General features: G+C 38.6%; 1 pseudogene; it reads left to right on the top strand.

The window, feature by feature from the left end:
• Window positions 1–313: 313 nt before the first annotated feature.
• LOC132435741 (DNA replication complex GINS protein PSF2 pseudogene) lies at window positions 314–4373 on the top strand (annotated as a pseudogene).
• The last annotated feature ends 18501 nt before the right edge of the window (window positions 4374–22874 follow it).

Raw genomic sequence — 22874 nt, 5'->3', positions numbered from 1 at the left:
AGATAAAGTAACAATTTAAAGCAGGAACATACAGAAAGAATGCGTTGCTTTCCAGACGATGCGAGCACCGTGACTGGATGGAGGGTCAGGGAAGGTGGGATGGGACAGAGGCAGGCGCAGGCACAGGCCAGGCCAGATCAGGGAGGACTGAGTTGCCATGCAAGGGGGATCTGACCTTATCCTATAAGCAGCAGGAAAACAATAAAAGATTTTAAGGATGCAAATGAAAAAAAAAAAAGATATAACATGATAGTAATACACCTGCTAAGGAGAAAAAAGAAAGCAGAAAAGGGGAGTGTAGAAATTTAGAGGTATGAAGAGGTAAGTACTACAAGACATAGGTGGACCAAGAATGAAAACTTTATTGAATTATAGTAATAATAATGAATTATAAAAATTTTATTCATTTTTTTCCAACAAGCATTTGTTTGTAGGTGCCAGGTGATGTGAACACAGAGATGAATAAGACAGTATCACCGCCCTCACATGGCCTTTTAAGTAGTGGGAGAAAGAAAATCAACAATCAATGCTACATTCCAAAAAAGCTAAGACATGAGCTAAAATTAAAATATCAAAACACCCTTATTTTCACATTTCTAAATAAGCTGGTGATGAAAATACTGATAGATTTCACTACATAAACAAAAGTTGAAGCCTCCTGATATCAAATAAACCAGCAACTGTGCAGTGTGATGATGCCAGCAGTATAGCTTTTTAAATATCGCCCAAAACCCTCCTAAATAATAAATCAGGAGTGTTAAAGAAGACAAAACAAACAAAACTATGGACAATATCCTCTACAAAACTAGGAACAAGGAATCCCCGTGAACTTAGGACAGGCATGAGTGTGGCCCAAACACCAAGAGCTGTGTGCCCTGAACAGCATAACAACTACGTGGTTGGAGCACTGAGGAGTGAAAGGGGCATACCCACTTATACCACAAGCCATGGGAACCAAATCTTACTCCAAAATAATCACAACCAAAATGAGATAACCCTATGGAGGCAGGGACTAAAGGATCTGGGAACAGCCTAAATGTCCTCACAGGATACAAGTTTCACAGAGAGCAAACAGCTTCTGAATGTGAGAAGATCAAACACAGCTGTGTCGGTGTAGGTTCCGGAGACATTCAGAGCAAATACTCATTTTCAGAAGTGAAAAACTTTACTCTCAAGGAACACTAGTGGAAATACATGCTAAGGTGAGTGGGTCAGGAACACTGAGTGTAAAAAAGAGAGTGAAGCTTCAGAGAGAGCATAGAGGCGCCCAAAGAATACTAGTCGTGAAAAGTAGTATAAAGGCAAAATTACAAGGCTGAATCTGACAGGCCTACATGACTCAGGGTTGAAGAATGCAGTTGAAGACAGAAAATATTTCTGATCTACACATATCTATAAAAGACAGAAAAGCAACTACAGAAAGGCCTTTCCTTGAGTATTTCACATAAAAACAGAAAGGAAATTCTCAGTCCAAGGAGCTCTCCACAAGAACATCTTCCTAATAGCCTAAGAAAATACACGGCTTTGAAACGTGGGGTGCGGGAGCTTACAGGCTATAGTGTTTCAATCTGAAAAATAAATAGACATGGCAACAAACGTGCACACAAAAATGACCCTTCACGGCTGGAGGTTTTTAAAAGGCAAATTGTAAGAAACTTAAAATTGAATGACAGAGAAATATTACCTAATGTTAGGTAGTAATTTTAAATTAAATGTACAAAGAGTTTTAATGACTTGGGAAAATGCACCACAGCTTTAGGCTCTTCCAAATCATCGTGAGACAGTCCTAGAATTTTTATTCTGCTAACCAATTTAATGAATAGAATATTCCACAGCTATCTACTTCATAACCAAAATATCCACTGGGGTATCCTTGAAATGATTTCTCTGTACCCTTAGAATACAAATTACCTCCACTCCTTCTTTTGCAAGAAGTTATATTTTTACTTAAATAAGTAATAAATTATATTTCTCTTTGTTAAAAAACACAACAAGGGCTTTCCTGGTGGTGAACTGGTTGAGAGTCCGCCTGCCGATGCAGGGGACACAGGTTCGTGCCCCGGTCCGGGAAGATCCCACATGCCGCGGAGCAGCTGGGCCCGTGAGCCATGGCCGCTGAGCCTGAGCGTCCGGAGCCTGTGCTCCGCAATGGGAGAGGCCACAGCAGTGAGAGGCCCGCGTACCGCAAAAAAAAAAAACACACAACAAAGCAAATGAGGCAAACACCTAGTACATGAAGCATAACGTGAAAGCCTCATTTACCACTACACCAGCCCCTGTTCCTTTTCTCAGAGGAAATCACAGGGTGAATCCTTCTATTCTACTCTCCACAAATTCATATAAATGCAAAATATATATACATAGGTATATGTTTTCATATGTTATATATGAAAATGTTATATATGAGACCTATGTATATAATTATATATACATATGCATATGTGTATACACACACACACACTCACATACGCAGGCAAATACCAATCCAATGATGTCTTTACATAAAATTTCTGTCCATTATCAAAGACTTCAGCAATTTATTTCCCATCAACAGTGTTTGCTCACATTCTGGCCAAAAACAGTTCTTATCAATTACTTCAAATTTGCCAACCTTATGGAAGAAAAGTGTCTTTATTATTTTAATTTGCATTTAGAAGTGTAATAACTTTCATATGTTTATCAACCATTTGAGTATCTTCAACAATAAATTGGGACTTCCTTGGTGGTGCAGTGGTTAAGAATCCGCCTGCCAATGCAGGGCACACAGGTTCGAGCCCTAGTCCAGGAAGATCCCCCATGCCACGGGGCAACTAAGCCCGTGCACCACAACTACTGAGCCTGCACTCCAGAGCCCGTGAGCCACAACTACTGAGCCCACGTGCCACAACTACTGAAGCCCGCGTGCCTAGAGCCTGTGCTCTGCAACAAGAGAAGCCACCGCAAGGAGAAGCTTGCGCCCCGCAACAAAGAGTAGCCCCCGCTCGCCGCAACTAGAGAAAGCCTGCAAGCAGCAACAAAGACCCAACACAGCCAAAAATAAATAAATCAATTAATTAATAAAAATATAATGAATTGCCTGTTCATATTCATTTTCCTATTTAACTGTTTATCTTTTTCCTTTAGATCCATACTTGCTCTTTATATTTATGCATATTTATCCATTGTCTATTGATGTGTGGCCAACATTTTCTCCTGTTCTTTATTTTTGAGATATTTTAGTAGAAGTCTTAAATTTTTATTAGATCAAATTTGCCAGTCAGTTTTTAAGGCTTTTGGGATTTGCAATTCTTTAATGAAGAAATTTTACCCCCGTTATTTAAAAAAAAAATAATTAAATTATCTTCTCCTATTCTTTTTATTGTTCATGTACACATGATCTTTTCAACTTCCTGCATATAGTTTCTAGAAAAATATCCACTTTTCTGGATTTTTCCATTTGTTGCCACGCAATTTACCCATTATTTTTAATGTTTTAATCACTTCAATATTGATAACTAAAACAACTCTAATTTTAAATAGATGTATTCCATATTTCACTAAATCAGACTTGCCAAGGTTAACTCTATTTTACTGATTTTTTAAAAAGCATCAGCTTTCAGTTTTAGGCATAAAATAACTCTAAAAATAGTTCAGGGGGCGGGTCCTGCACCGTGGCGGGAAAGTGGCAGGAAAGCAGCCACCTCCGCGCATTTTCCTGGGAGCTGAGGGCGAGTCCCAGGCCTACCACTGGTGCCGCCAAGGACTTGGAATTTGTGGCTAAGAAGGAGCTGGTCCCCATTATCCCGAACTTCAGCCTGGACAAGATCTACCTCATTGGGGGCGACCTGGGGCCTTTCTGCCCTGTCTCCTCAGTGCAGGTGCCTCTGTAGCGGGCGATCAACCCAAACCCAAGAAGGGTCGGCTGCTTCTTCCCGAGTGGACGGACACAGAAAAGTTGGAGAAGATGAAGGATCATGAAGGAAAGGAAGAAAAGTTCCCCCCAGACCTAGCCCTTATTCCAGGGGAACTTACCAAACTCCTACTAAATAAGGTTTCGGACAACATCCCGAAAGCAGATGAGATCTGGCCACTCGCTAGCCAAGCTCCGGGCATCTGCCGACAGCTTAGTGAGACAACGAGTGACACGCGCCGAGCTGGATAACTTGACCTTGATGGAGGTCAACACCCCCGGGCTTTCCTCCCACCAGCTCCACTACAAACTCCGCACACACCTGCAACCTTCTGAAGGTGCCCAGTCTCAAGACTTCGAGGGAGAGACAGCTTCGTCCAGGCCCTTGTCTGAGGCAGGAGGCTCCCGGGTGGTGTGTGAGCGCTCAGGACTGGATAGAGAGACTCACATTTCTGGAGTTCTGGAACCACTTTTGAATGTCTGAAAAAAAAGTGCAGTGAAGCAAGGAACGGCTCTGTAACATTGTTAGAAAGCATTGTTAGAAAGGCTTGTGCTTAGTCCTCGACACGTGCTGTAATTCCACATCTGTATCTAGGAGCCAGCTGGCCTTTCATGCGGGAAAGAAAAAAAGCTTTGGCAGAACAAGCGGTTTCCCCCAGCAGGGCCTTCAGGCTCTTGATCGCAACTGTCATGCGCAGGTGAGTGGCCCTGGCTGGAAACTGTCATACGCAGGTGAGTGCTGGGTGACGTCACTTGTTGCTTTCAAAAGATAGGGAGATAGCGGGAGTGCCGATGAGGCCGTGGCATTTTTCTTTTCCCTTTTTGATCCTGATCTCTTGAGCTAAATTTAGGATCTCCCACAGAGGTGGTTCACACAGAGGAGGAGAGCACATGAGTGGCTAGCGACGGTTGACCCATGTTTGTCCTCTAAGCTCTGATACACAATGAAGACGGAATAAAAAAAAAATTCAGCAATGCTTCGTTAATTCCTGTCTTTAATTTTATTAATTCTTTCATTCTATTTTCTTTAGTTTTATTTTATTATTTTCCTAGCATCTGAATTCATATGTTAATTCTTTTTCTTTTCCAGCTTTTCTTATTTTTAAATATACATATGTATTTGATTTATATGGTGTGTTTAAAATTTTATCTCTCTTCTGAATAGATTTTGAGCTTTTTAATAGCAAAATTACGCTGCCAATGACATCTGTGTTTTGATATTTGCACACAGTCTGAGATTTGCCTATTAATAGAAAATTTCAAAGTGTTTAAATGTATTTTCATGATTAATATGTCGGGTCTTCTTTAATCTAGTTTCATGCTTTTGAGTTATTGTGCTTCCTTTACATTATACTTTATTTAATTTTTTCCTTTTCATTTTAAAGGTAAACATCCTGTTTTTGTTTTATAACTGTTAGGCTTGCATTTTTAAAATATTAAATTTCAAATATCTTTATTTATGAATATTAGTATTTTAAGGGCCTATCCTGACCTCTTCCATGTAGAATGAGAAAATTACCAAACTCTTTTATTCCACTTCTACCCTTCCGTGCTTTCATTTTTTTTAAGAATCAGTACTTAAACCTTGATTATCTTTTTTTTTTGCGGTACTTGGGCCTCTCACTGTTGTGGCCTCTCCCGTTGCGGAGCACAGGCTCGGGACGCACAGGCTCAGCAGCCATGGCTCACGGGCCCAGCCACTCCGCGGCATGTGGGATCTTCCCGGACCGGGGCACGAACCAGCGTCGCCTGCATCGGCAGGTGGACTCTCAACCACTGCGCCACCAGGGAAGCCCCTTGATTACCATTTTTAAACTATTTTATCATTACAAGTTTGTTATAGTAATTTTGCAATTTTCCATCTTTTTTTCTGAACACAGTTTACAAATTCTTTGTTAAAATGTTTATTTAATTGTGCCTCACTGAACTTGAATATGACTTTAAATTGCTTGATAGTTGCTTGTTTTCAGAACAATATAAATGCTAGCTTTTTAGTCTTTCCCTTTACTTTTCCCAGTGAATATGGAAACTTGACTGGGTCCAGATCTCTTACATCACAACCTTTTCCCTTAAAATCCCTTATGTCAAGAATGGGTTTAGGAATGGTAACAGGATGGGAACTCCCTCAGCCTGAGCGTGGCTGAGCAAACGCCTTGGCAGTAGGTTTACCACACTAGTCACCTGACTGCAAACAGCCCCAAGCGCTAAACATGCCACATTTCACTCCTCTGGGGCCATGTTGCAAAAGTGTTGGAAAATTCTGTGATAGATCTTGCTCTGTTGTTTTCTCTTCTTTATAAGTTTTGGAAAAGTTTGAAACCCAGGTATTTTTTCTTTCATTGTATTTAATTTTTTTTCCTTCATCCTAGATGCTTGTAGTTTCTTTTTTATTTTTAAATGTACAGACTTTTATCAGAATGTGTTTCCATTCAGTTCCTTTTCATTTAAACCTGACAACTCATGGGCCATATGAGTTTACAGAGTGAGTTTATCCTGGGTGTTTTCTCTCATAATATTTTTGCATTTTCTTTTAGGTCATTTGTTATGATTCTTCTTTAGGAAAACAACAAGTTTCCATATTTCGTTGTTTATCTTTTGTGTTTATCATCTTTCCATTAATTGTTTGCACCTCTTTTTGCCATCCTATGCATTTTAGGCAACATCTTAAGTTAATCTTTTATGTAATTTTTGATCTTCTGCCATGTCAGTCCTATTCTTTACTTTGTCTACAACAGGTAAAAATTTTATTTCCACTTTTTAATAAATTTTATAACATTTTTATTTATTGTACTTAACCTTTATATTACTTTACATCTCTTGGCCCACACATTTTTTTCATCTCTATCACCTTATGTCATCTCTTTTCTGTATTGTCATATGTATAATGTTTTACAAAACTTGATTAGTTTCAAAATTTTATACTGATTAAACTACAATGAAATATGTATCTACTTATTATGTATGTATTATTTATCCTTTCTTTTTGTTATGAAATCTCTTCATAGGCTTTACTTTGTTTTCTTTTTCCTTCACATATGCCAGAGTGGTGATAATTCTATACAGGCATCTATTTTTCTGCAAAAACAGAGAACTATATGATTTAGGGACCTCTCATTCTCCAATTGAACACCACTGATTTCCTTGCATTTGATCTAAAGTTGGAAAGTTAGTTGACTGTCTGTTTTTTCAATTATCGAAAAGCCTGAGGAATACAGACAAAGAATTTTGTCCAGTGGGAAAGCTATCTTTCAGTGTTTCTGTAAATAGAAAAGTTAAAAATATCTTATGCTACACATCAGATCCAGCATCTGAGTGTTATTACCAACTGCCTCAAGAAAGAATTTCTGTGTTTTTAAAAAGAAAAAAAAAAACCTGTCAAAATCTGTTGTCACTCACACTCTACCTCTACCCTCCACCTAAGCTCAAGCCTTCTGGCATATCTACACTCAATTCCACCTGGTTGCCATCAACCTCACCAAAGAAGAGCCCTGAAGCTTTGGGCAGGTGCCTTTTCCTATCTAAAGTAAAAACTCCAGAGCACCCATTTAAGTTTGTATGTAACTTAATTCCACGTTTTTTTTCTACTCAGGTAACTGTTCCTCAGACTCATATGAATACCTTGAATAAACACCAAATCTTGTCTTCTCTCTCCATTGTGCCCCAACATTGCTAGACAAATAATTGTTTGTTCAGTGTTTGCTTCCTTACTTGCCTGCATGGCTGATTGGCTGATTAGAGAAGTTCCTATTACCACGAGCAGTCTGGTGTTTGGGACCCCCATTTCAAATGTCGATTCATACTGCTGGTTTGGGGGATTCCTAAAGTTTGGAACCTGTGTGATTATATTTCAATACACCAGTAAAAGAAGAAACATGGCAATCATATCTCAGTACAAATCCCAATCCTTTATTCTATCTGATCAGGAATATCTGCTGTATTTCACTTTATCTCCTTTAAGGTGATAAAAAGATAAGTGACCAGTAAGGACTCTGTAGATACAGTAGTAACGTGACTTTAAAAAGAGAAGTAAGGGCTTCCCTGGTGGCGCAGTGGTTGAGAGTCCGCCTGCTGATGCAGAGGACACGGGTTCGTGCCCTGGTCCGGGAAGATCCCACATGCCGCGGAGCGGCTGGGCCCGTGAGCCATGGCCGCTGGGCCTGCACGTCCGGAGCCTGTGCTCCGCAACGGGAGAGGCCACAACAGTGAGAGGCCCATGTATCGCAAAAAAAAAAAAAAAAAAAAAAAAAAAAGAGAAGTAAGTATGGGCACCAGGTCAGAGGTGAGGTCTGTTCAGGGCAGAAAGACCTTTCCTGGTGGGCGATTTGGTCTGTGAGTATCTAGTCCAGTGCTGGCCAATAGAACTTTTGGCAATGATGGACATGTTTTATATCTGTACATTTGATACAGTAGCCACATGTGGCTATTGAACCCTTGGAATATGCCAGAATGACTGAGAAAGTGTACTTTTAATTTTATTCAACTGTGATCAATTTTAGTTTAAATAGCCACATGCACTGAAGACCAAACAAAACTCCTGGTCAGATCCTTGACTTGTCTTTAATCAACTTCCCTCCCGTACAATCCAATCCTCCAGTTATCCCCAGCTTACTTCAAGGAGATTTTGAAGCAAATTATTAACTTCCTTAGCTTTTTGTTTGTTTGTTTTTAGATAGATCACTCTAGATTTTAAAGGACCATGTGTGTTATATCTGGAAGATTGAAGGAAGGAAGTATCAACCTCTTTCCTCCAGGAATTCTGAGTCTTGTCTCACAGCTACGACATAACTTATGGTCAAATATGAGTTCGCTGGAAGACTCGGGAGCCCTGTATGTTTGACAAGGATTTTAGGAAGGAACTGGACTCTTTTATCTTCACATTGTCTTTTCTTCCCCCCGCTAAGTCTCTTCCATTCATTGAAGAGTCAGCCATCAGTGAACTCAGTAGTCCTCATCCACCCTTCCCTAAAACTAGCAAAATCTGTTCTTGTAAAAACAAACACCTAAACCTCATGCTGTTTGTTAAGTGTGTGAGAAGATTTACTGTAGCAGATATTCAACTTCTAATATCACTGTGTCCGTAAAATTCTGCATTTCCACTGCTAATTATCATATTCTACTTTTAAGGAAAAAACTTTTTGCCTAATGACCTATTTTATGCAGAGCATGTGGTTGAAATTAAAGTACTACTGTTCATTCTACATACAAAATATTTTTCATCTTGGGAAAAACACTGATTACTCCCCGAGAACACTGCTGCACAGTAGTTATTACTTTACCATTTTGCAGATGAAGAGGGAGAAGAGGAAATGAATAAAGACTAAAAGGAGAACATCTGTGTGTGGAGCCCTAGCTGGAATCAAAGTTAGACTTTTAAGGTCTGTGATTTTTCATCTCAACCTCAGACCTGTCCTCGCTCTATATAAAGTTATAACTATAATTCACTCTCAATTAACTGAGTATATTTTACATAGTTAACCTAAACTCATTCCAACAAACAGCCTTCGAAAGAAAAAAGAAAGAAAGAAGCTAATAAGACTAGCCACATTGTGCTGTTAATTGCCGTCAAATGTTGTGTTGACTTGTTCCATGGGAAGGACTCAGCAGTAAATATGTGTGGAACAGGGATATTGCTACTTCCTTCCTCCACCCTGGTTTAGTCACCTGGAAAATATCACGAAACCACTCAGTCCTTATGTACCATCACAGGATTTATAAATCATCCACAAAAATGGCTGCTTCTGCCCCCAAATCTCTGTGTAACTATACATAATGGTATGTGGATGGGTGGGCATGGGGGCTTGTAACTATTTAGGGAATCTTTAGGTTCATAAGAAAGAGAGGAAGTTGTTTCTCTTTTGAGAAACATCTTTGAAGGTTTTACTCCAGAGGAAAATCTCCGTTATAAATATCCTGTCCACTTGATTTCACCTATCCTGATGCCTAAAATTTTGCCAAATAGAATTGCATTTTAGTTAACAATAATTCTGTTTTAAAATCCAAATATCTTTGAGAATATTGTAGGTCTGTCCATTCACCAACACCTCAGCAAGCTTTGTTAGAGAAATTTGATTTTTAATTTGTGGGAGCTGCAGAATAACTGCAGAGTATGCAGTAGAACAGGCCTGGATAACCATGCAAAATGTAGACTAGTGGTCCTCATACTTTCGAACATGTAACATCAAATTCTAGAATTTGGAGAAATGGGAAGTTCTTAGTCCCACTCCAGAGATTCTAAATCAGTAGGTTTGGTGTAGGTACAGTAATTTGCATTCAAACAAGTATCTCTAGGTGATTCTGATGCATGTTGCTCAGTTGCAGGAGGCGTGCACAGCACGTCAGCATGGGTGCATCTCCCATTTTGATAAGGGTTTAGGTAATTTGAGTGCATGAAGCATAGGGGATCATGAGGAAAGGGCTAAAATGGAAAGATAGATGAATATTTGAAAATGACTCAGTGCCATTTCAAAATTTCATTAAAGTTTGGCTTTGCACCTTGGAGAGCAGCAATGTCCCATTTTCTTCCTCCTCTTCCTTCTGCTCCAGTTCTACAAAACTCCCTACTCACACAGCCTATAATCTATTTTACATAGTCTTATATCATATAGACAAAATATTTTTTTCTGTATTGCCTTGGGAATCTGTCAATAATTTTAACATTACTTCAGTAAGAAAATTTATAAAGTACAAACAATCCAACACACCCCTTCCCAAAGGTAGGAACTTAAATGCATACTAAAAAGGAAATCAGGCGGAAAAAATGCCAAGAGAAAAATAAAGCAACTCTATCTTGTCAAGAACCAGCATGTAACCTGATTATATTGCCTCTCAAAAAACAAAAATTGCAGTTATTAGGAGTGAATGAAGGGATTATTGCCACATTCTAGGGTTTCCAAAGTCTTTATAGTTGTTCCTTAGAATGTTTCAATTAAAGTGCACTAAATTTTTAAAATGTAATATAAATTCACAACCAGATAAGTACAAAAGAATATTCTAAAGCCATTTATGAATGAATTTTGGACTATTCGTCTGCTTCTCTCCATTAGGACAGTCAAACTGTAATGTCTTTATTCCTTTGTTATATGAAGCGTGGAACTCAGACTTGCAGCATCACCTGGGAACTTGTGAGGAATTAAGAATTACAGGCCTTACCTCAGATCAACTGAATTCAAATCTACATTTCAACAAGATTTCTAGTGACTTGTATGCACATCAACATTTGAGAAGCACTGTTTTATTTCATAGCAGGACTTACCTCTGAGGGAACTCAGAGCCTGCATGCTATGGACACTCTCCAGTGTTGGTGATATTATCTTGAGTCTGGGTCTGAAATATTCAGAGATTATGACTTTAGAATTGATTTTCAGAAATAAATTCATTTTTATGAATGCATGTTTCTATCAAAAAATTATATTGTTGACATTTTAATTCCTATTAAGGATTCTATAAAACAAGGCTAAGGTCCTCAATTTGGTAACTGACCAATGGATAGAGATAATGGCAGAGTCTCTTTCAATAGAGAGTAGGACCAAGAATCCTACTAATTAGGATTTTTTAAATACATGTTCAAAAACACATAATTCTGTAAAATAAATGCCTTTTCCACACTCATCCATTTATTTACCCTAGTTAGACTATGGTTGGCCACTTTCAATCAAAATGCAGAAGAGAAAACTGTTACCTTGAACAGTCATAAAGCCCTCTACATTTCTTGGGTTATGAAATTCAGAAACAAAATTTAATGCCTTCCTTCATGACTCTCCACCTCAAACATCTTAAATCCTCAGTAAAAGACATCAACAAAATTGTGAAAAACACACAATAAAATGGAGCAAAAAAAAGAAGAAATGGATAAAAGGGTTCATTCGTAAGGGACATTTTAAAATTTGTCTTTTTAATTTAAGCTATTTATTTTGCTTGTTCATTGATTAGCTCCTAGAAAGTAGGTTCCAGATCCTGAAACTAGGGTTTGTTTCTCTGGTGACTTAATCCTATCACCCGCTGTGTTAAGTAAAGTAATTATTTTACCCTGGATCAAGGACAGAGTTTCTGTCCTTTGAGGACTATTTCCCTCACTTTATTCCTTAACTGTAACTGCATCCCATACCCAAGCCAATCAGCATGAAAATATATGCATAATTTTTAAAAGCAAGTTGCAAAAGAGCAGGTAGATGAACACAAAGCCATTAGCATAATCAAACAATTCAACATTCCTTTAATGAATTCCTGATGTATGCAATGAAAAAGCTTCTTTTTATTCACCATAATAAAACACTATACAATTTTGATGACCTAATTTTTGCTCATTTAAATTATTTTATTTTTAATTTACTCTGATTTACTGATTTCTTATTGCTAACTTTGTATCACTTTAATTCATGACAATCTGATTGTTTTCTCTTAGCATTTTTACACAGTTTCATCCATTTTAACAATCTCTTTTCAAACATTTTGATATTTCCTAATCAATTACAATACTGTAGGCAATCAGCTTCTCAAGGACAGGGCTTAGGCATCACTTGGGCTACATCAAATGTATGTAGCACTTCCATATTAATGGGAGTACCATTAGTATGGAAATGCTACATACATTTGGCAGAAAAAAAAGTCACAGCTAGTATTAATCTTTGATGAGTACATACCCTCACTTATATGAATAGAATAAAGGGAGACAGATGTTTGTGGTTTAGCTTATATAATTCAAAATCTTCATTTGTGCTATATAATTGCATATATTTACTTTTACTAATAGATGGAGAGTACATGTAGCTAGACACAGCATTTAAACAGAAAGAAATACAGCTTGATTTTATAGGATTTTGCCCTTATTAGGAGTTGGGAGCTCAGCTACCTCTGTAAATACACAAACAGACCTATACAACCATATGCAATGCTTGTAGAGTTTCTCAGTGTCTATCATGTAGCTTAATGCTATCGAAGTACTCCAGTGATAATAAACTCAAGGCTCAAAGGACAGTAAGAATATTATTCCATATAATGTATTATGCATCAATAGTTTTAGCCGGGCAGATCCTACCAGCCTCTCGGGCCACCGCAGCAGAGCTAATGAAAAGAATAGTAACTGATTCAAAAAATGGAAAAGTAGAAAGAAGAAAGGGAGACCAAAGGGAGTAAAAATATAGCAGTAAAAACATAGACACTTCTTTCTGGCCTTTTTTTTTCTTTTTTCCTTCTAGCCATCTTTTTCTATCCACCTTTCGTTCTACAAGTCTACTCTGTGGATTCTCTGCTGTTATCTGTCATTCTCCATTCCCCAAACCTTCATCCAAGCCTTCTTTTGCCTCCACTTTTCTTTCTCTTGTTCTGTTTTTTTCCTCTGTTTATTTGCCATCAAGCTCAATTCAAGGTTAAAGTTAAATACATACTTGTTGCCAATCAGCCCCAGATATTTACGTGTCAAATTAAAGCTTCTAATTCAAATCAATCCATTATTATGACCACACGCTAATTGTAACCCTAATTGATACGTATATCCCACAGTCCATGACATTAATTCCACCTGAGCAATACTCTTGTTTTTTTTCTGCACGGAAAAACTACTCTGTCACAAACAGCAAATTTTAAAGATTCGTTGAAGTCCGTTTGCCCTGTAATAGTGTCTGGTTGTCATTTTTCAAGAAAGATAAATCGGGTCCATTACCAGGAAATAGTTGCTATTGCCAGTTTTTTTAACACCAAAACTGTTCCCTGATCTTTAAAATCCCTTTCTATTGATCTCTCTCATATCAGATTGTATTGGAAAGACATATTTTAGACAGTTTAAGATCCTTTCTCATCATTGCGTAAGAAATGAAACAGACAATTTCTATTGATGGTTACTCAGAGATACGTGCTTCATTTCTTGGGAACCATACGAAAAAATCACGCGCTCTTAATATCAGGCAGATTACACAAATTTGCATGATTATTCTGAAAAGATGATTTAACAAGATGTTTGAAGTAGCACAGAGAGAAGTTTTTTCAGCTTCATTATTTTCCAAAACAACACAGATTACCAGCATTGCAAAACTTTCTCCGTCGAGCTTAAACGTACTACATGCTCGAGTGTTTTAACGTGTGGATTTTTTAATTCTAGAGGAGGACTTGCCCCTGAATATCAGGAATTTGCCAACTTAATTAAACTATCGCAGTAGTGTTTTGAAGACATTCATAATTCTCTTCTGGCTTTGCTAGTCCCTTCCATCAAAGCCACGTATTCTGAGGGTCCCTTACATTTTGCATCCCGCTCTGCTCAGACTGCGTTTCATCATCAAGCACATTTCACAGCAAGTGTGTGTGCATGTCTGCTCATCTTTTTTATGCTTGCTGCTCACATAAAGACAAGAATCCCATTTATGAAAACTGGTGCAGGAGAGTATCAGTCAAAAATTGGGGGACCATCAAACTTTAAAATGTGCAGCAAGAATGCGATGGGAATTTTGTGATATAAATTTGGTGGGTGGTGTAGAAGCTTATTATTGTGCTGTATTTTATCTTTGTAAAAGGCCTTAACATTTTAGGCAAAATGACCCCAAATAAAATAATACCACGTGATAGATAGAGAGAAGGATGGATAGATAGATAGGATAGATGTGTACATATATATGAACATAGAACAACATTTGATATGTATGAGTTACTTAAACATGAGTGAAGAAGGAATTGAGAAGAAAAGCTTCTCACTCCTTCAGTTCCCTGGTTAAGACCTCAGCTTGCCTTCCTACACACTCTGACTCCTGATAGCAGCTCTTGCCCTCTTCCCCCTGCCCCTCTGTCCCCTCTGATTCAAGAAATTGAATGTCGCAACCCAATAATATGCTTCAAGCAGTCTCTGTCACACAAGTAACGTCATTAGGATCATGAAAAAAAAGTCATCAAAAATATAACTAATAACCGCCCTTGTGTCACTGCCACACAAATGCTTTCACACCAGCCTTTTTATGATTAAAAAAAAGTATTCGACCACAGCTATTTTTTTAGACAGAGAGCAAAATTCAATACTCTACCGTTCAAAAAACTTTTGCAAGCTAGACTTGAACTTATACATTGAACCTAAATTATGTTTGAAATAGGTTCCTTTATATAGTTTAGAACAAATGGTTTCCAGATGAGAGTCAAAACTCAAATATAGAGCCTCGAATTCAGAACTGTTCCATTGGTTTATGAAATTTGTAGGCTGAGGCATCATTTTGCCTTCAAATCATTTTGGCTCAAAATCTGCTAAAAGCATATATTTTTGGTCTCTTGGCTCCTTGGAGAATGTTTATCATGGATGCTATGGAATTTCTGTCAATTCCTAAAACAACCAAATATTCTACTTTTGGAGACCTAAATAAATAAGAAACACAGCTTTTTTGAACTTGTAGCATAGCATCAAGTTCAAAAGGAAAGTCTGGAGCTAAATCCATTAGATGGAACAATAACAGAGCAGATCTAGGCAAATCATCTGCATTGCCTCTGTCATCCTATTCCTTTCCATTTTTTGGATTTTCTTTTTTTTTCTGTATTACCAGATGCAGAGTCTCCTGCCTTGGGAAAGGGAAATATAAAAAGAGTACGTGTGCTTTATTCTTTCACAGAATGTTCTTCTCTTTTGAAACCAGAAAATATTCAGAATCATAAAATAATTTGAGATTTACATTTTTTATGACAAATCCATCCCTCTTTTAGCACAGTGAATGTATGCTGCAGCTTACTGATATAGTAACAATGTAACATAAAAGAGAAAGACCAGAATTTTGATTTGGGAGAATTGGGGGTGAATTCTAATTTCAATGCCTACTAAGTAAAGATCTCGCTGAGTTTCAATTTTCTCCTCTGTAAAATGGGAATAATATCAAGGATGTTGGGAGGGTCAGAGATAATGTATATAAGTCGATAACACAGTCTTTGACCCATAATAGATGGTCAGAGTGAGAACTATTACACTGCTGATATTCTAGGAACAAATAGAATTCACATGCCTGCCCTCAGATTTATTCAGCAGTACCTCCTTGAATCTGTGTATATCCAAGAGCATCTCAGGTATGATCTGTCATTGTTAGTTATCTCTATTCTCCCTCTAAGAAAAAGCCCGGTTTCGCTATGGGTTTAAGTATGAATTGGAACTTGGTAGTCACAATTCTAAAATAATTGGAAACTAACTAACTACTGTCACATGAACCAGCAAAGCAGCTTATGCCCTTTTCCACTTTCTCCAATACATTTTCTTGCATGCAGCGTTCCTTTGACAAATCTTATCATAATTTATATTTAAAGAAGCACCAATAAATTGTACATGTAGTTCAAAGTTGTTTAAAGAAAACGACTTGAAACATACTAGGAAATAAATCTCTGACAAATCTGTCTCCCCATTTCCCATGATTTCTTCTGTCTTCTTCTTTGTCCCTCTTTTATCACTGGAAGTCCCAATTCTCTCCATTTGCAAAGGTTACCTCTCCCTTGAAAGGCAATTCCTGTCTCCTTTATAACTATCACAGTAATATGGTGGCATATTTTTTACTGTGATTATTATTCACAAGCAAGTACAAAGCTGTTGCTTCTGTAATAACACACGCCGGAAACCTGGGAATTGCTTTCATCTTCTTTACCTGTAGCAGCAACTCATCTCAAGGTCACCTTGGGCTGCCGTGTACTGTCTGTTACCTCTGTCACTTCCTTAATGCGTGACCTTTCATGTCCTGGCACTCCTCACTTGACCCATCATAAAGACTCCAAATTGGTCTTCCTGCCTCTAGTCTTGCACCTCTGCAATTTTTCTCCCCACTGTTAACAGAATGTTCTTTTAAAAGCACAAATCTCACCATAGCACCAACTTTGTAAATCTTTTTTCTTTTGTCTACTTCATGAAAATCCCAAGTCTGGGGCACGACTGCCTGTTGTCTCCTGAGAAGGTAGGTTTGGGCAGGGGCTCAGAGCTTGGGTTTTAGAGTTGCCCTCTCCTGGGCTTACAGACCGGTTTCTGCACTTACTAGCTGTGTGTCTTTTACACCGATCCAACTTCTCCAGCTTTGGTTTCTCTCTGTAAAATGAGGATTGCCTGGAGCATTAAATGCAATAATTAATTTATAGTGACTAGCAGAGGGCCTCCCTCCCACATAGAAATCACTTCGCAAGTGGTTATTGTTATTCTTAACATGATGCCCTACTTTCAGTCTACCATCATTGTCTACTTGTCCCCCGTCCAACTCCACACACCGGCAGTTCCCTGACAGGGTTACAAGTTCTCAGACTTCTTCACCTTAGAACACACTACCTCTGCCTAGAGGATTCTCCGCCCCTGCTCACCTCATTAATAACAGTAATAATAATATTAATAATGCAAAGTACCTATGACTCAGTGCCCACAATCTTGGGCAAGCAAGAAATAAAACATTTTAGTATAACTAAAATTATTTTTCTTTCTTGACCTCCATTTTCCTGGGGAGTGAAAACTTACTATCAATCAATGCATGAATCCATCTCCCTTTTAGCATCCTCTTGGGGCTGTGTCAGTTCTGAAATACCCACATTGCACCAAAGTGCCGGGAAGGGGCTGTTGTTCAGTGATCTTTATCGGCTGTCCTTGCATCCCTGATAATTATACTGTCTTCATCTAGCCCTTGGTCATCAATCGGGCCGTCCTGGAAACTCCATGCTAGTTCCATGCTCTTCTTGGTCACTCAAGTATTTATTCTGCTACTCCTGCCTCACTCTTGAAACTATGAGACAGTCTGGTATTTCTGCCTACATCCCCCAGATAGTGATTTCTTCTCTGGGGTCTTGTCACGTCCCTGAGTATAACTGTGTCTGCACGTGGATGCACAAGGTACTCTGCAGAGGCTCTGCCCACCCTCTCCTACCAAGGTTTAACCCTTCTGGTGGTGGGAACTGGGGGAAGGCGCAATGTCCCTTCTGAGGGACCCACCAGCTGAGACCCCATGAATCCTTCTTCTCAACTTTATCTAGTCTGACTAATCAGAGTGTTTTCTAGGCCTTGAGTCCTTTGGAGTCTATTCATCTTCTACCCCAAAGTTTTTTTTTCTCTGCCTGTGGCTGTAACAAACCTTTCCATGAAGCAATGAAATCACCAGCTTCACTGCTCTAATTGCGAACGGCAAAGCGATAGTAGGCAATATTGGAAGAAAACAATATTTCTTACATTTCAAGGTATTATAGCAGTGCAATATTAAAAGTAGCTAACAGTTACTGGGTGAGTTAGACACACCCTCACACAATTTACAGTCTGTATCAGTTGGGGTCCCAGGAGGCCACAGACAGTGCACTCGAATCAGGATGCTTGGAGTTGGGCTTAATAAAAGGACTATTTGCAAATATTTGGGCAGAGTGTAGACAAACCAGAAGAGGTAATGCAGTTCTCTGGGGCTAGCAATGGGGTGGGGAAGGTTACCATCTCTACACCCAAAGAAACAAAGATAGGGAGCAGTATCCTGAATCCAGAATGAGGGGATCCTGGAGATCTATCACCTTAAGGGAAGTAGCTACCTTTAATTAAGAGACAGGCAGCTTCCCACTAGCTATCTACCTTATGTTTGGTAGTGTATATATGTCCATGCCTCTCTCTCGCTTTGTCACAGCTCCCGCATAGCACAGGGAGATCAGCTCTGTGCTTTGTGACCGCCTGGAGGGGTGGGATAGGGAGGGTGGGAGGGAGGGAGATGCAAGAGGGAAGAGATATGGGAACATATGTATATGTATAACTGATTCACTTTGTTATAAAGCAGAAACTAACACACCATTGTAAAGCAATTATACCCCAATAAAGATGTTTAAAAAAAGAAAAAGAAAAAAAGAGACAGGCAGCCAGCAGCAATTCTGTCAGCAGGAAGCCCTTGGAATAAATACCACTTTCCCTGCCCTCACTCACATCTCCTTCCAGGGCTCAGGAATGGAAAGTTAGAGCACAAACAAGGGACACCTGTAGAAGTAGGCCATCAAGGGTTTGTAGAGCAAAGACTAAGATGGGGAAGAGTGGAGAGCAGCTCCACAGGGTCGGATGGAAGAAACCAGCACACAGTCCATGAGAAAACTCCTCTGTATTCTTTAAGTTCAACTCTGTCTTAGCTCTGGCTGCTATAAGAAAATACAAGAGATTGGGTGGCTTAAACAAAAGACATTTATTTTATTTTTTTAACATCTTTATTGGAGTATAATTGCTTTACAATGTTGTGTTAGTTTCTGCTGTATAACAAAGTGAATCAGCTCTATGTATACATATGTTCCCATATCTCTTCCCTCTTGCGTCTCCCTCCCACCCTCCCTATCCCACCCCTCTAGGTGGTTGCAAAGCACCAAGCTGATCTCCCCGTGCTATGCAGCTGCTTCCCACTAGCTATCTATTTTACACTGGGTAGTGTATATATGTCCATGCCACCCTCTCACTTCATCCCAGATTACCCTTCCCCCTCCCCATGTCCTCAAGTCCATTCTCTGCATCTATGTCTCTATTCCTGACAAAAGACATATATTTTCTCTCAGCTCTAAAGGCTGGAAGTCTGAGATCAGGGTGCCAGCATGGTCGGGCTCTGGTGAGGGCTCTCTACCTGGCTTGCAGACGGCCACCTCCTCACTGTGTCTTCTCATGGCCTTTCCTCAGTAAGTGCACGTGGAGAGAGAGGTCTCTCTTCCTCTTCCTGTAAGGCCACTGACCCCATCATGAGGGCCTCACTCTCATGGCATAATCTAACCCTAATCACCTCCCCAAAGAGCCACCTCCAAATACCATCGCATTGGGAATTAGGATTTCAATGTATGAATTTTCGGAGCAGTGAGAGGGACACAAACATTCAGTCCATAACGAACACAGATAATGTTTTCTTTAATGAAATCTTCCTCATCCAGCAGAATTGGCTTTTCCTAGATTCTACTCCATGCTACAATGCTTTGTACATATTCCTCTGTGAAAGACATACAAATATTGTATTCTATTTTTACTGCAAATGTCTTTCTCTTTCACTGGCTTGAGTGCCTTAAGAAGAAAGAAAAATATTTTTTTTTCTGACACCAATGACAATGCCTAAAATATAAAATATAGAATGATGGCTGAATGAACAGATAAATGAATAAATGTCTTTTCTCCATTGCTCAGGATCAAACTCCTTAAAGAACAATCCTTTCACAGATAAATAAACTAATTTATGATATCACCCTTCTTTTCCTGAGAAAATATGTGTTGTTTAATCATGGCATTTCATAAGTAATACCCTAGCATTTGTCAAATCAAAACAGTTTTGATTTGATAGTGTGAATTTTAGGCAGAGCAAGAGGAAAGGAAAAAAGGAGTTTGTGGCACGGTGATAAAATATATACTGTATCTATTTGGAGGCAGGCATATCTATGAAGTTCCCTAACTTGTCAACTAGAATTTACTTGAGTTGAACACAGATGTTAACATGAATTCAGCAGGAAATCCCTACACACGATCCCATCTAAAATTACTGCACAACCTAACATACTTTGGGGCCAGAATAAAGTTTTCTTGTTTTGAACAAAGCAAATATATATTGATAAATTGGAGTTAACAATTAATTATCTGTCTCAGGCAGAGGGGCAAGCACAGTTGTGCAGTCAGTGCACCGTACAAAGACCCTTGATCCACAGGGGTGCAGAGATTACTTTTCTTGCTAAACTTGAGCCTTGACGTGGGCCTACATGTAGCTGAAGAAAAGGTGCTTTTTAAATTTAAATAAAAGTGTAATTAATTGACCCAGAAGGAGCTGACCCAAAGGAAGCACCTTTTCAATTTACTGAGAGGTCTCGTTAGGTCAGCTGCAGCCCTGACCTCAAGCTCACTTCGAATTCAATACATTCAAATAAGCTGTCCATCCTGTGCCTCTCTCTTTTTAATAATACAATCATCATCCTCAGCTTCTTTGTTCAAGATCAGGGTATTAGTTTTGACACTGCCATCTTCTTTAAACCCTCCATCAATCACCAATTTTGGCACTCTTCCTGAAATGAGGTGGGATTTAAATAAATAAAGAAATGTCGTATACAATTGTGTTCCAGGGACTATTGTTTAGGAAAAAAAAGAAAAGAGAAAAAAAATATATAAATATATGACAAAGAGCAGGTTCTCAAAAAGCAAAGCATTTAGTTTGGGAGATAAAAGATAAAAACATGGAGTGACAACTAACTGAAAAGGACAAAAAATGGAAAGTGTTGAATAATAAGCACAGAAATAGTCATTACAATCCCCTTGTGTCCCTCACTCTAGCTCCTCTCCTTGTCCTGCCCTCCTACGTAGTAACCTGCATCTCCATCGGCCTCCTTCACCTGTTGCCACCCAGTACAATAATTGATGTTTTCTAAATCTTGTGCAAAAAGTGAATATGGGCATTTTCAGATAACATTTTTAATAATGGAAAACATACAAGGTGAGTGAAAACAATGTGTGTAATATGCAAACGAATTTTTAGGACAAGCCCTTCCAAATACCTTGCTCACATACTTCAAAAAATAATTTTTAACAGGCATACAGCTCTCTCATGTGTTTTTTGTTTTTCTTTTTGTTTTTTTTTTGCGGTACGTGGGCCTCTCACTGTTGTGGCCTCTCCCGTTGCGGAGCAAAGGCTCGGGACGCGCAGACTCAGCAGCCATGGCTCACGGGCCCAGCCGCTCCGCGGCATGAGGGATCTTCCCGGACTGGGGCACGAACCCATGTCCCCTGCATCGGCAGGCGGACTCTCAACCACTGTGCCACCAGGGAAGCCCTCTCAACTTTTGCAGTTGCCATCTAAAACTTTTCTACATATCTTCAAGCAAAGGATGTAATTTCTAGCAAATTGTAAGTGTTGACTTGTTTAAAAAAAACTGTTATCTAGCTCATTTAAATATATCCAGTGGAAAATTACCATATCAATTTGATACCCTTCAATATCCATTTTAAAAGTACATGACCCAACTGTTTTTTACACCATTTTTTCTCCTTGAATTCAGATTTCTATTCCATTTCACTGTAAAAATTTAACTTTATGTGACATACTTTTATGCATGAAGTTTAGTGTTGGTAACCCATCCATATATTTCTATTTTCCAGGACAACTAAGGTTCTTAATATTTTGATAATTAGTATATAATTTATCAAACCAACATAAATACATCTGATATTTTGATCAATAATTAGTCAGCATACAATGTAAAATATTACCAGAAATGAAAGAGATGAAACTTTTTAAAAATTATTTCAGTATCTGTGAATACTTATTAATTATTGCTAGAATAAGACACAGTTCTATATCAATTCTATTCTTTTTACTCATTTGTGGAAGTAAGTATTAGGCAGCCTTGTTCAAATAAATTATTAGTTGGGAATAAAAATCCTTCTTTTTTCCTGTAGTAACATCACTCATTTAAACTTCCTCCAAGTTTTATGTAAAAAACACACCTAATCAAAATCAAAATTAATAACCAATCAAGTGTCAACCTGGGTAGGTTCTTTACATTTTGTTGAAGGAATGCATTGGAAATCACTCGTCCTGTAAAGGATTTCTTACCAGGTCCCTCATTAGTGGCTCTCACTTTCTTAACATCAACAACTATATTTCAGATTGTCTCCTTGTTTGACATGCAGGATGTTTTTTTTGCCCCAGAGCAGTACACCAGAATGAGATTCTGGACTGGTAAGAGGAAACCTGTTTTGTTTTAAAAGTAGGAGAAGGGTCATGGCGAAAACCTGCATGGCATCTCAACCACACATCAATTTTCAGAAAAATAAAAATGAAAGTTGAGAATTTAGAAATTAATTTCCTTAGAACCATGCCCTTGAAAGGTGTCCATGGAACCTCAAGGATACTAATATCCCATTTTGAAGACTGCTACCCAACCTACATCTTTCCCATCAGATCAGGTGGCCCAAACAGTTCTTCTAAAATAAGATATCACCAGGCCACTCTAGCGCTCAATAACTCCCAATGCTCCTCCAATGCATAAGATATAAACACATAGACCCATGAATCAATCTAACTGTGACCCCTGGCCTTTCTTAATC

The sequence above is a fragment of the Delphinus delphis genome, chromosome 13, assembly GCF_949987515.2.
Source record: "Delphinus delphis chromosome 13, mDelDel1.2, whole genome shotgun sequence".
Taxonomy (NCBI): Eukaryota; Metazoa; Chordata; class Mammalia; order Artiodactyla; family Delphinidae; genus Delphinus; species Delphinus delphis.
This window is presented reverse-complemented; position numbering and strand designations above follow the sequence as displayed.